This window comes from Delphinapterus leucas, chromosome 7 (assembly GCF_059928025.1).
Source record: "Delphinapterus leucas isolate spDelLeu-1000000601 "Yukka" chromosome 7, BTC_Dleu_Yukka2, whole genome shotgun sequence".
Lineage (NCBI taxonomy): Eukaryota > Metazoa > Chordata > Mammalia > Artiodactyla > Monodontidae > Delphinapterus > Delphinapterus leucas.
Genome location: NC_143135.1, coordinates 51050343 through 51065274, shown reverse-complemented (window position 1 = coordinate 51065274; position 14932 = coordinate 51050343). Strand labels below are relative to the sequence as shown.

General features: G+C 38.1%; 1 protein-coding gene across 5 annotated transcripts in view; it reads left to right on the top strand.

Annotated features, from left to right (window-relative positions):
• Positions 1 to 14932, top strand: part of FAM168A (family with sequence similarity 168 member A) — a 202009-nt gene that overhangs the window by 85593 nt on the left and 101484 nt on the right. The window contains exon 2 of one of the 5 annotated variants that reach the window (XM_089915298.1): positions 5064 to 5168. The exons of the other annotated variants lie outside the window; for them this stretch is intronic. The gene's annotated coding sequence lies outside the window, so the exon portion shown is untranslated. The remainder of the gene's footprint in view (positions 1 to 5063; positions 5169 to 14932) is intronic. 5 annotated transcript variants of the gene reach the window in all.

Sequence of the window (14932 nt, the reverse complement as noted above, 5' to 3'; positions counted from 1 at the left end):
GGAAAGCTAAAGCTACAGAGGGGATGTGAATCTGTATAAAGGCGTTTTGTCATACAAAACTCTAGAAAGCCCTAGGTATTGGAGGTTCTTCGCATCTTGAATGTTAGGATGAGAGGTGGAGCTGAAAACAGGAGTTCAGAGGTATATAAGGAACAATTAAACCATCACATCTTTTCTCTATTTCAGCAGAACATTGGAGGTTTATCCTCTAGAGAAATAAAATCAGAGAGGCCCTGGCTTTGGGAATACCAAATTTAGCTGAGAGTAAGAGAGGTGCCATTCTAAAAACAGGGATTAAGTGAAGGGCTCCATCTAGTTCTTATCTCCCAGAAATAGGTAGTCAGGTTTATTTTCCTCAGGTGGGAGATTAGAAGATTCCTTGCTGAGAAACTGACTCACAGACATCTGGGAACCTCCCCAGTAAAAAACCGGCTTGACATTTTCTCTTGTTACATTGAAGCCTAGAAGTTAACATGCCCTGCTGCTCATACAATGTTTCTCTGTGTGCCTTACTCTTAAATATGAAAGAAAAGGCAAAGATCACCTGATGTTTGAGAGAAACCTCTAACATGAATAACAAATGAAAACAGATATAAAGACCCCCATCCCTCCAAAAGAGAGCAGTGGGTAGAGATAGAGCACAAGAGACAATGTAGGAGCAAAAGAAAATTTGAAGAAAACTCAGATCAGTGAAGATACTGCCTCAGTGAAACAAGAATAGGGTTCTGTTAAAAAAAAGGAATAGTCAGAGAACAAAAAAGAAGTTTTGGACACTTAAAAAATATATCAGAGTAAAGAATTTAAAACGAAGAAGTAGAAAATAAATAAGAGGATCAGTTTTAACATTTATTTAAATATAAAAGTTATTTAAATTTAAGAGAATTGATATAATTATTTTTGATGATTTTATTCTCTCCAATTCCTGTAGTTTTTCTCCTTTAGATCTTTGGATCTCCTAATAGTCAGATGTGGGGTCATAGAGTGACAGAAATCGTCAAAGAAATAATATAGCAGTTTCCCAGAAATTAAGTACACATATGTTTATATTGAAAAAACCCCATCAAGCACTCAGTACAATGAATTTTAAAAAAGAAACACATCATTATGAAATTTCAGAACACTGAGTAGAGTGAGAATATCATAAAAGCTGCCAAAGAGAATTAACAAGTTGCATACAAAGGCATTGGACTTCTCAAAAGCAATATTGGAAGCTAGAAGAAAGTGGAGGAATTGCCTTACATTCTGAGAAGAAATCATTTCCAACCTAGCATTCTATACCCAGTCAAAACTAACAATCAAATATGAAAGTAGGGGGAAAAAAGACATTTTCAGACATCTCAAAAAGATTTATTTCCCATGTATGCTGTCTCAGGCAACTTGGTAGTTTGATATACCATAATGAGATAGGAAAGAAATAGGAAGGCATGGACCCAGGAATCAAGGGAATCTAACATAGAAAAGTGAGTATAAGTCCCAGAATGATGATTAAGGGGTATTCCAGGACCACAGCTATGCAGGAGACCTACAGACTAGAGAGAGTTATCAGATTTGAACGAGAGGTTGGAGATTCCAAGAGAGATGCTTTAAAGCAGCGGTCCCCAACCTTTTTGGCACCAGGGACTAGTTTCCTGGAAGACAGTTTTTCCACACATGGGGTGGGGGTGGGGGGAGAGGATGGTTCAGGCGGTAATGCAAGCAATGGGGAGCGGCAGATGAAGCTTCCCTCGCTCGCCGCTTACCTCCTGCTGTGCGGTCCAGGGCCTGGGGGTTGGGGACCCCACTTTAAAGAAAATACAAAACGACACCAGTAAATTATCTGACATGTTTGACCATATTACAAAGAACCTTAAAGTTATTTTGGAGAATTTGGAGATGAATTGGGGAAAAGGACATTAAAACCAAGCAAATTAAAAACGAGACAACTATTAATTCTAGGAAAGACCAGAATTCTAGTTGTCCAAGGAAGACAATGTAGTCATAATACACTATGTGGTTTAGCTGTGAAAATCATTGTATAGATCCTGAGTATTCTTGAGAAAAACAAGAAAGTGTTGGAATACTGTTCCTCCAGCTAACAAAACATTAAAAAGCTTTGGTAATCACGCCTTGGTGTATTCCCAAGAGAAATGAAAGCAGATAGCCACATAAAGGCTTTTGTATAAATTTTCATAAAAACAATATTTATAATAGCTAAAATTTGAAATCAACCTGTTGTAGGTTGAATTGTATTCCCTCTAAATAAATATGTTGTGATTCCGCCTGAAAATAATATAGACCTTGATATTAATGTTTTATTTAATTTTTATTGGGGTATAGTTGATTTATGAATATTGTTATGAATATGATTTATGAATATTAATAAATTAATATTAATTAATTTTGAAAACATTTTATTTTGAAATAATTATAGATTGACAGGAAGTTGCAAAGATAAACAGAGAGGCCCTATATATATTTTACCCAGTTTCCTCCAATGGTTAGATCTTGTGTAACTGTAGTACAGTATCAAAACCATGAAAATGACATTAGTGCAATGTGTATATATGGTTCTGTGCCATTTAATCACATGTGTAGATTTGTGTAACCACCACTGCAATCATGATACAGAATATTCCATTACTATAAAGATTTTCCTCACTCTACCGCTTTATATTCACAGCACAACACCCCCTACCCCCATCCCTAACTCCTGGAAACCACTAGTTATTTAACATTTGTATAATTTTGTTATTTCAAGATAAATATATAAATGGAATCATACAGTATGTGACCTTTTTTTCACTCAGCATAATGCACTTGAGACCCATACAAGTGGTTGTATATCAATAGTTCATTCTTTTTGATTGCTGAGTAGTATTCCATGGAATGGGCATATCCTAAATATTAATTTAACTAAAAATTGTGATGTGACTGTGTTGGTGGAAGGAGAAGTGTGTGTACATGTGTATATATGGGTGGTCATGGGGGTGATGATCATGATATGAAAGAGCAGACCTTCAAAACAGAAAGATGATAAATAATGACTAAAATTGACCCCAAAAGTGCCAATATAAGCATGTTTTTTTGAAATAAAGAGATAAATGCTAAGAGAAAGAGCTAAAAGTTGAAAGTGATTGCCTTTGAGAAGCAGAAATTCAGAGTGAGGTAGGGGACTGCTGCTTTTTGTTATACATCTGAAGTCAACTATTACCATACTTAAAAATAAGGCCCAGAGACTTAGGGGCCCAAAGTTTTAGAATGAATAACTAGAGAAGCTGAGCCTACAGCTCAGGCTCTCTGACTCTCACCAGGGACCTTTCTGCCTCTCCCTGCCTTGGAATGTTTGCTGATGTTTATATGAGTGAAAACTTGTGCTCCCAACAGAGCTCTTTCAATATTTTTTATATTGGTTGTTACAGCCTCTGCAGTTGGGACACTGCAAAGTACCTGACATAGCAATCAAGAGTCCTAATGACTCAGTTTCTAAGTAGCTGATGCTGGGGTAATAAATTACCATAAAACTGCTTTTTGAAGTGCCAACTTGACAGCCATGTCCGTTTTCATTTCTTTTGATGAACTAGGGATGGCTCTTTTATAGGAATTGTATGGACCCATTTTTCGGTTTGTTTTGTTTTTTGTTTGAAAATCTGTTGCTGGCCCCTGACAAAATACCCCTGTCATGAGAGAGGGAAGTCACAGCCTAGGCTTAGGAGTCAGAGAACTTGAATGCAATCTACTGCTCCACTACTCTCTTTGCTTGTTTTGGTGGGGTGTGTGTGTGTGTGGAGGGGGGGTGTTTGTTTCTCCTTTAGCAAGGTTGGATTCCTTCCTTTCTAAGCTACAATTTCAGCTTCCTTGAGAATTCCCTCCTTGGCATCTTTGTTTAACTCTAGTGTTCCCAGATTTCCTGTGCCCCTGATAGTTCTTTGGGTCACTTCTGCAAATGATTTATTGCTCATCCATCATGCGTGAGAATTTTATTTTCAGTGAGGAACCCCATTGTCTAGTGCTGGAGAATCATTCTTTGCTCTTCGCCCGCATGTGCCAACTATAAGATTCAAGCCCAGAGGGAAGGCTTCAGAATGAGCTAGCGCCCTAGTGGTTTACTTCAAATATTAGGTTATCCCCTTCCCAACTGTTGTTACCATTATAGCATTCTTGTCCACAGGCATTAGCCGCAAGCTCCCTTGGTTTTCTTTGCTTACTGATGAGGCTGCTCTGTGGTTGTTTTATCCAGCTGAAGACTAATTTCCTAATTGTGAAGATGAAAATAAGAGCTGTTATTCACCACCAGAGCAAAATGTCATGACCACGTATGAGCACAACTGAGAACAGAGCTTCATTTTTATCACCTGCCACCCCTGGGCTCAGTGGAGAGGAAGAGGGGGGTCCTTAGCCTGGTCAAGTGCTCTTGACCAGAAGGTGGGTAGGGGTAGGTGTGTCTCAGCTCTCTTATCCCAAAGAGCGATCCCTTTGGAGGGTTCCACAGTTGTTGCAATAACAGTACAGACAAGAGTATAGAGTGCTGTTATTCAGACTGCCCTGGAGAGTGGGCCAAAGGGCTCCTTTTATGGCTCTTACTTGAGAGGCACAATGAACATTCATAGGCTAGGTTGCACATGCAGAAAAAAGCCATCAGTCCTTTCAAATTATAACTCTAAAATCAATCTCATTATTAAAATAATAGCACATATATTTCCTGAAACTACTGTTCTATAATAAAATTTTATCTCATTTATAACTTGGTACTTGCTGGTTTTAACTAATGTTAGAGATAGGCTTCTAGACTAAAGGACCTTGCTATAAAGTAGCGTTTGCTGGGAGATCCCAGGCCCCTGAATTGGTTTTCTGGGAACAATTGCCAGTAATATTTTTTCAGCTGATGATTTCAGTTGTTTTTGGGTGCAGGGATAGATGTTTGATAGTAGTGTCAAATAATGTGTAAACCCATCTTTTTTTTTTTTCTCCTGTGGGCTTGACACGTGATAAGAGGACAAATGCTTTGGGTGGAGTAAGCCTTTGGGCAGGTTATTAGGGAGTTGCTTTGATGTTCTGAATTCTATAAAGGAGCTGTTTCTTTTTAGACAGGGCATCCTTTGGTGACAGGCTTGATCATCCTCCCCGTTAGAGGATTGTGGTTTCAGTGAAACATTTTGAGATGACTGCTGAAGAAAACTAGGTCAAATCAGGTATGATTTATGAAATGTACCATTAACGAGGCAATGAGAAAGTCAATTTTGTCTTTCTGTGCCCTGAAATTCTAAAGAGGTTAATTACAGGAAGTCCTTCAAACCATATGGTCCTTTGTCTTGGAAACGTTCCCATTTTTGAATAATGTGCTTGTTATGTGACTACAGCTAGTCTTACAGTATCAGTATCAGCACTTACTACTTGAGTTCTTTTGTTTTACATCTGAACTTATATAAACCTGGCTTTAAAATAATATTTAAATTAGAATTTTGAGAGGTGAATCTACTGATGTGCTACACTCACTGATCTATGATTAACCCAACAGTGTTGCTTCAAAAATTTCTTCTCAGGTCCTTTTGCTACTCTCCACCTTGTTCACTCTGTTCTGCCCATATTCATTGTCTCTTAGTTCCTCCAAAGCATGTCGAGTTCTTTTCTGCTTCAGTGCCTTTGCCCATGCTGTTCCTTTCCCTGAAATGTTTCCCTGCTCCTCCCTCCAACATGACTAACTACTCATCTGTTATGGCTTATTTAAATGTCACCACCTTGGAGTGTTCTTTCTTGACTTGTCATTCTTGAGAAAATCTCTGTTTCCTACTTTATGAGCACCTCTTACATGTTATAATTATAGGATATATTAGATTTTCCCACTTGCTCTTCATCTTTTTCCTCCTCTAGAGTATAAACTCTGTGAGGACAGGGACAGTGGCTGAGTGGTTCACTATTGCATTCTCAGTGCTTAAGACAATGTCTAGGGCCTGACACATAGTAGGAATTTGTAACAAATATTTGTTGAAAGCTTGAATGAATGAAGGAGCCCTTTCTTTTGGGGGAGCATCCAAAAGAGCCAGGCAAAAACTGAATGGCCTATAGTTGATTATATTTTTGGCTCATTTTTGACTTAGCTTTGGAAGTCACACAGCATTACTTCCTCTGCATCCTATTGATCGGGCTAGTCCAGCTCAGATTCACTGGGAGGAGAGTTAGGCTCTACCTCTTCATGGGATTGTGGCAATCTTTGGAAAATACAATCTGTCACAAGAGATTATTCCAAGCTGGGTACTGGATATCACCTCTAAGAAATGATGTAGCTCTATTCTAGGCATTTATACTACTCTGATATCCCTAGATAGACACTCCTGGAGTATAGAGAGGCAGAGGTTCAGATCATGATTCTGTCACTTACTAGTGATAGAGAAAGAAAAACTTATCAAAAAATTTAAGTGGTTCCTTCATTCATTCAGGCTTTCAATAAATATATTTTGAGTACTATGTGCCAAGACTCGGACATTGTGTTAGACACTGAGAATGCAGTAGTGAGCCAGGCAGCCTTTACTACTATCCTCAAAGCACACAGTCAATAAATGGAGTCACTGGGACTCCCCCCTCTTTCTGCTAAACTCCACTGCCTCTTTTTTAAAAAAGACTCTATTAAAATAAATAATAAAAGACTCCATTTTCTTAGAGCAGTTTTAGGTTTACAACAAAATTGAGAGGGAGGTACAGAGATTTCCCATATACCTTTCCCCCCCACAGGTACATAGTCTCCCCCTTTATTTATTTATTATAAATATTGATATTTATCAATATCAGTCATCAGAATGATATATTTTTTTACCAAGGATTAGCTTACATTGACACATCAAGATTACCTAAAGTTCGTAGTTTACCTCAGGGTTCACTCCTGGTGTTATACATCCTATGGATTTGGACAAATATTTAATGACATATATACATCATTATAATATCATACAGAATATTTCACTGCCCTGAAAATCTTCTGTCTATTCATCCTACTCTCCCCTCCCCACCCCCACCAACCACTGATCTTTTTATTGTCTCCATAGTTTTTTTAAAACTTTTAAAATTGAAATATAGTTAATTTACAACGTTGTGTTAGTTCCAAGTGTACAGCAGAGTGATTCAGTTTTACATATATATATATTTTTTTCAGATTCTTTTCCATTATAGGTTATTATAAGATATTGAGTATAGTTCCCTGTGCTATACAGTAGGTCCTTGTTTTTTACCTATTTTATATATAGCAGTGTGTATATGTTAATCCTAACCTCCTAATTTATCTTCCTTCCTGCCCGCCCCCACTATCCCCTTTGGTAACCATAAATTTGTTTTCTATCTCTGTGAGTCTATTTCTGTTTTGTAAATAAGTTCATTTATATCATTTTTAAAGATTCCATCTCCATAGTTTTTGCCTTTTCCAGAGTGTCATATAGTTGGAATCATACAGTATGTAGCCTTTTAAGATTATATATTTAGTAATATACATTTAAGTTTTCTCCATGTATTTTCATGGCTTGATAGCTTATTTCTTTTTAGAACTGAATAATATTCCATTGGGTGTACTACAGTTTATTTATCCTTTCACCTGCTGAAGGACATCTTGGTTGCTTCAAAGTTTTCACAATTATGAATAAAGCTATTATAAATATCTTTGTGCTGGTTTTTGTGTGGACATGAATAACAAGGAGTGTGATTGCTGGTTCATGTGGTAAGAATATGTTTAGTTTTGTAAGAAACCGACAGACTCTTCCAGAGTGACTGTACCATTTTGCATTCCCACCAGCAATGTACGAGTGTTCCTGTTGCTCCACACCCTCACCAGCATTTGGTGTTGTCAGTATTCCAGATTTTGGTCATTCTAATAGATGTGTAGTGGCATATTCTGTTGTTTTAATTTGCATCTCCCTGATGACATGTGATGTGGAGCATCTTTTTATATGCTGTTTTCCATCTGTATATCTTCTTTAGTCACATGTCTATTAAGGTCTTTGGTCTTGATTGCTGTAAGTCTTGAGTTGGTAGCATCAGTCCTCCACCTTTGTTCTTTTCCTTCAATATTGTGTTGGCTATTCTGGGTCTTTTTCCTCTCCATATAAGCTTTAGAATCAGCTTGTCAATATCCATAAAATAATTTGTTGGGATTTTTATTGGGATTGCATTGAATCCATAGATCAAATTGGGAACAACTGCCATCTTAACAATATTGAGTCTTTCTATCCCTAAACATGGAATATCTTTCCATTTTATTTAGTTCTTCTTTAATTTCATTCATCAGAGTTTTGTACTTTTCCTTATATAGATCTTATAATATTTCGTTAGATTTATACCTAAGTATTTAATTTTCTTTGATGCTATTGTAGATGTTATTGTAAATGGTATTGTGTTTTTAATTTCACATTAACCTGTTCATTGTTAATATATAGAAAAGCAATTGACTTTTATAATTAACCTTTTAGCCTGCAACCTTGCTATAATCGCTTATTAATTCTAGGAGTTTTTTGTCAATTCTTTTGAATTTTCTATGTGGATGATTATTTCATTTGTGAACAAATACAGTTTTACGTCTTCCTTCCCAACCTGTGTACCTTTCATTTCCTTTTCTTGCCTTACTGCATTAGCAAAGACTTCCAGTACGGTGTTGAAAGGAGTGGTAAGAGGGGACCTCCTTGCTTTGTATGGGATCTTAGTGGGAAAAGTTTGAGTTTCTCACCATTAAGTATGATGCTAGCTGTAGGTTTCTTATAGTCATTATCAAGTTAAGAAAGTTCTCCTCTTTCTAGTGTACTGAGAATTTTTATCATGAGTGCATGTTAGATTTTGTCAAATGCTTTTTCCTGCATCTATTAATATGATTATGTGATTTTTCTGTTTTTTTAGTCTATTAATGTGATGGATTACATTAATTGATTTTGAATGTTGAACCAGCCTTGCATAGCTGGGATAAATTCCGCCTGGTCATGGTATATAATTCTTTATATATTTTTTTAGATTCAATGTGCTAATATTTTGTTGAGGATTTTTGCATCTATGCTCCTGAGAGATATTGGCCAATAGTTTTCTTTTCTTGTAATGTCTTTGTCTGGTTTCGGTATTAGGGTAATGCTGGGCTCATAGAATGAGTTAGGAAATATTCCCTCTGCTTCTGTACTCTGAAAGAAATTGTAGAGAATTGGTATAATTTCTTCCTTAAATATTTGGTAGAATTTACCTGTGAACACACCTGGGCCTGGTGCTTTCTCTTTTAGAAGATTATTAATTATTGATTCAATTTCTTTAATAGATATTGGTCTATTCAGATTGTTTCTTTTTGTGTGTTTTGGCAGATAGTCTTTCAGTGAATTGGTCTATATCATGTAGTGTTGTTCATAATATTCCTTCATTATCCTTTTAATTTCCTAGGGGTCCGTAGTGATGTCCCTTTTTCATTTCTGATATAAGTTATTCGTGTCTTCTCTCTTTTTTTCTTAGCCTAGTTAGAGGCTTACTGATTTTATTGATCTTTTGGTTTTGTTGATTTTTCTCTATTGATTTTCTATTTTCAGTTTTAGTGATTTCTACTCTAATTCTTATTGTTTTTTTCTTCTGCTTATTTTAGATTTAATTTGCTCTTCTTTTTCTAGTTTCCTAAGGCCCACTGCCTTTTTCATAGGCATTTACTATCAAGTTGCGACCCATGCTGAAAGGAATGGTTCCAAATCTTCTGCTTGTGTAATTGACCCCAACTTGAATGGCTTATGCTTCCCATCTTATGTTGAAAAGGTACAGTATCTGCCTTCATGTTAAAAAAAAAACACCCAGGGTCATATCGGGTATTTCAAAAAGTGATTGGTATCCCTGAGTCAAGACCAAGGTTTGCAGTATAAAAGACACTTAATGAGATGTTTTCCCCTGATCTCCTTGAGGGACAGAAATATTTATTTTTACATTTAGGAGTGTACTTTCAGAGAACTAATGGCAACAAGTTCAGAGCTCTTGTTATTATAGGCTCATTTTCTAGACTTCTGTAATGTTCCCTCAAAGGGCTAGAGTCCCTAGTGCTTTTGAGGAGTTTTCTAAGATTCTGATTCTTAGAACTCAGCCAAAATGCCATCTTTCATGATGCCTCTCCTGTGAGAAGTGATTTCTTCAGCCTCATTTCTCATTTATTAATATTCTGTGGCATTTTTACTTTTTAACTTTAGCTATGTGTGCCCAGTTTTTATCATTTCTCCTACTTATAGTCCTCTTGAGGGCAAGACAGTTGTTCTGGATATTTTTGTATTAATCAGCACATTTTCATTGAGCCCCTGTATTAGTTCATGGGCTTTTATAATTCGTATATCATGAATGGTTATAGTTTTTCATACCTTCACTAGAATTCTTTTGTTATTTAAATAGATTGAGAGTGCCACTTTTTCTTTTCCTTCTTTTATTTATTAGATAGTTGTTTGGTTTGTAAGAAGTAACATAACTGTTGAAGTGTTACCCCTTCCTGGAATAAATGTCTTATAGAAGACACTATAATTGGCCAGAGGAAGCTCTTCTGAGGCAGAGTGAATTACGGTACCTTTCCTTCACACCTGGAGGTAGTGATGAGGAAGCTGCTGACAGGGAAGTACTTTTTCATTCTGTTACTTTAAAAGGACACTTGTCTTTTCCTACTGATCCTTAGATAGGTGTAGATTAAGCTCTGGGGGCTTGTATTAATTTTTCTTTAATAAGAATCTTTACCGGATTCTCGTGAAGATCAAATGTAGCAGTGTATAGGAGGTCATTTGGACATATAAAGTACCATACAGACAGGAGTATGGTTTTTTACCCCCCTCGAAAATTAATAACTGCTCTTTCTGAACTAGTTAAAGCACAGTTCTTCTCCCAAACAGTATGTTTTTTCTTGCTTTTGTCAGCATAGACTCCTATTAGAATTTCTCAGTCAACCATCAGGTTCAATGTCACATTTTTGATGGTTCAATGTCGCATTTTTTCCCCCAAAGGCAATTGCATTATGACACCTGTTTTTGTATATTTCACTTAATTATCATAACAACTGAGAGGATACTGTTAACTACCTCCATTTAAAATTGAGTAAATCAAGGACCAGTGAGTTTAAATAACTTAGCCAAAATAGTAAGAGGTAGAGTATAGATCTGAATTCATATATTCTGGGTTTGTTTCTTGTTAACATTTATATTAGTCAGGACATGCAGAATTATGCTGTGGTATCAAATTGGCCACAAGATTTCAGTGGCTTAACATGACAAAGATTTGTTGAATTCTTGCTCATATGAATTCCACTGCAGGCCAGGTGACTCTGGAGTGCAGTTGTCCTCCAGGAAGTGATGACTAGCGCATTTATGTTGCTTTTGTCTTATGATGCCACCATCTCAACATAAGACTTCCAATATGTCTTTGCAGAATGGAGAGAAAGGGAGGCAGGGAGGGAGGGAGGACGTGCATGTCAGAGCTGTAGGGTCATATACCAGATTTTGAATACTTCTTCCTGAAAGTGAGACATGTCACCTTCATTCACAGATCATTAGCACTAACTAACTGCAAGAGGTCTGGGAACTGTGGGGGCTGGCCAGACCACTTCACCCAGATGTTTCCCAAGGGAAATTATTTTTACATAGAACATGTTTCCTTCTAGCTTGCAAGTTAGGGATAGTTTAACATGTCTGAGCCTCATTTTATACTGTGAATGCCTCAAGGTCAGGAATTAAATTAATAAATTCGATAATTTTTAAGTTCAATTCAGTTAAACATTATTGAGCAGTTTTAGGCCTTGTTTTCTTTCCAAAATCTATAGCCTGTATCTATCTGTCTATCTATATTATAGGTAAGTAATAGTAACTAGATAGTTCTAGATTTTAAGTTCCTTGAGGACACTATAGAATAACGGTTAAAAGCACTGATTTTGAGAATTAGAATTCTGGGTCTGTCGCTTCCTAACTCTCTGATCCTCGGCAAGTTGTTTGTTTTGGCCGCATTGCATGGCTTGTGGGATTTTGGTTCCTTAACCAGGGGTTGAACCCGGGCCCTTGGCAGTGAAAGCGTGGAGCCCTAACCACCAGACCGCCAGGGAATTCCCGTGTTTTTTTTTTGTTGTTTGTTTTTAAACAGCTTTATTAAGATATAATATACCATAAAATCTACTCTTTTTTTAAAAAATAAGTTTATTTCATAAATTTATTTATTTATTTATTTTTGGCTGCATTGTGTCTCTGTTGCTGTGCGCGGGCTTTCTCTAGTTGTGGCGAGCAGGGGCTACTCTTCGTTGCTGCGCGCAGGCTTTCTCTAGTTGTGGCGAGCAGGGGCTACTCTTCGTTGCAGTGCGCGGCCTTCTCATTGCGGTGGCTTCTCGTTGCAGAGCATGGGCTTTAGGCACACAGGCTTTAGTAGTTGTGGTGTGCGGGCTCTAGAGCACAGGCTCAGTATTGTGGCACACGGGCTTAGTTGCTCTATGGCATATGGGATCTTCCCAGACCAGGGCTTGAACCCGTGTCCCCTGCATTGGCAGGCGGATTCTTAACCACTGCACCACCAGGGAAGTCCCATCAGCACATGTTTTAAAATAATTCAACCAGTGGAGCCCTGCTGTTGTATTCCTCCCTTTACCTGCTCTGGCAAGAAAAAAAACAAAATCAAAACACAAAAAAACTGAGGACCAAGAAGGCCCAAGATGTGGCCTCAGCTCTGGGCAGGATGGGCTGTTTCATTTGGCTTTGTCCTTTGTCTCTCCTGCCAGGCTCCTGACTGGTCCCTCTCCTTCTCTGGTCAACGAGGCTTCTTTGTATGGGCAGGGACTTTGGGACCTCAGTGGAGTGTTTCTGCAGAGCTTCCTGTGAGAAGTGTTCCTGTGATTAGCCGTGACCTCCTAGCAGCAGATGCATTCATCATTTGGCTTCAACTTTCCCATCCCCCATTTGAAGTTCCATTGGATCTGCCCGTCACAAAGCAGCTTCCATTGAATTCAGCAGCCTGTTTCTGGTTACATTAGGCATTATCTGTATTGCACTTTTGGCTCACCTCATGAATGGTCTAGTACTATGGTTATTTTCCACAGAATATCAAAGTTGGCAGGGCCCTTAAAAATCCCTGACCTAGGGAATTCCCTGGTGGTCCAGTGGCTAGGACTCAGTGCATTCAATGCCAGGGGCCCAAGTTTAATCCCTGGTCGGGGAACTAAGGTCCTGCAAACTGCATGGTGCGCCCCCCACCGCCCCCCAAAAAAATCCCTGACCTAATAACCCCTGCTCATTTCACAGAGGAAGAAAACTGAGACCTAATAAAGGGAAGGTATTTATCCAGTCCCACAGTTTCTGTGGTAGAGGTAAGACCAGGACGGTGATACCTTGACTCTAGCCAACTTTCCCTTTACCAGGCTCTGCTACCTCCTTCTCCCCAACTTACACAACATCATAAGCTCTTAGAGGGCAGAGATCATTCCTTATGTACCTTTATATCCCTCAGAGAGCCTAAGTTATTGGGTGTGCCTAATAACCTCTGAGATTTATTATCTAATTTTACATATGGTGAATATGTTGCCTAGTCGAAGAAGCTAGGTAGTTGTGGGTGGGGATCTTGGCTAGGAGTTAATGGAGCTGGGGTTCCAACTCACATATTCCAAGTCCAGGTTGTCCAGTTTTCTTTCTAGTAAGTTATAACTGGATTTGTGTGATTTTGACAGTGGAAGAACAGTCCAGCCAAGCTCCAGAGACAGTAAGTGTTCATTTCATTTGGAGAGAAGCATTTAAACTGATGTGGCCAGGGCACAGGTTGAATTAAGTGGAGGGAGATGGAGGGAAGTCAATGAGAAATGAGGTGAAAAAGATTCAGAGCCAAAGAGGACAGATCCCTTTAATGTGGGCTTTTCAGAGGAAGCCTCCTGGAGTTGGGAGCCTTGAGCTGGGCCTGAAGGACGGTTAGGATTTGAATTTACAGGGATGGTGCAAGGTTTGAGAGCATACATTTCGATTTCTCTGTAAACAAAGTTAAAAAGCCAAGCACTAAAAAAAAAAAAAAAAAAAAAAGCCAAGCACTGGTCTAATTTGCATAGAGCATTGTTGACAAGTGAAGGATGCTGGAGAGTAGAAGTTGGGGCTAGGTTTTTAAAAGCCTAGAATTTTAGGTGTGAGGATTTTACTTTTATTTCCATTAATATCACTGTATGTGCTTACTCGTTCTTCAAAGATGAGTTGTGGGAACACTGGATGGCAGCTGAGTAATGAACTCTCTACCTTTTTACTCTGTACAGATCAGGACTTTGTTTTAGGCATTTCTCTTTGATGAACTTACCATATGTAGCTCTGGCTATTCTTGAGTGGCCTCAGGGGTCCATGACATGTCATAATTTACCACTTTCCTGAGGTGAGCATTTGAAAAGTATTTGATGAGGCAGTGGCGGATGAGAGTGATTTACTTAGCTAAGGAATGGCTCCCACTTACAGTTAATGGCATTTCTAAATTCGCAGATTCTTAAGCCATCTCTGGGGATTTGTTCACAAATGATAAGGTTTTTAATATATTCTCTTCCTACATACTTTATACTCAAGTCCACAATTGGCCTAGTCCTGGGTTCTGATCTCAGCTCTACTCCTTGTCTGTGTGACCGCTGATAAGCCTCTTTCCCTTAGTTCTTATATCCATAATAACAATGATGCTGTGCTGGATGATCTCTAAAGGCTCTTCTGGTTCTGATATTTTAGGACTCTGTATATGGGTTGCAGATCAGCCTTTTCTTTGGCATTCTTCATGTACACAGATCATAATGCATTAAAACGTATTTGTATCACAGTGACTACACACATATTGGCTTATTCATCACATGCTTATGAAACAGTTCCCATTGGTGATCATGCTACACTGACTTTTTGGGTATTTTTATTGTGTCCTCTCCTTTTTTTTTTTTTTTTTTTGTCCTCTCCTTTTTATGTCCTCTGCTGCCTTCATGTTCTGGCTGTACCTTCTGTCATCCCTCAGAGCA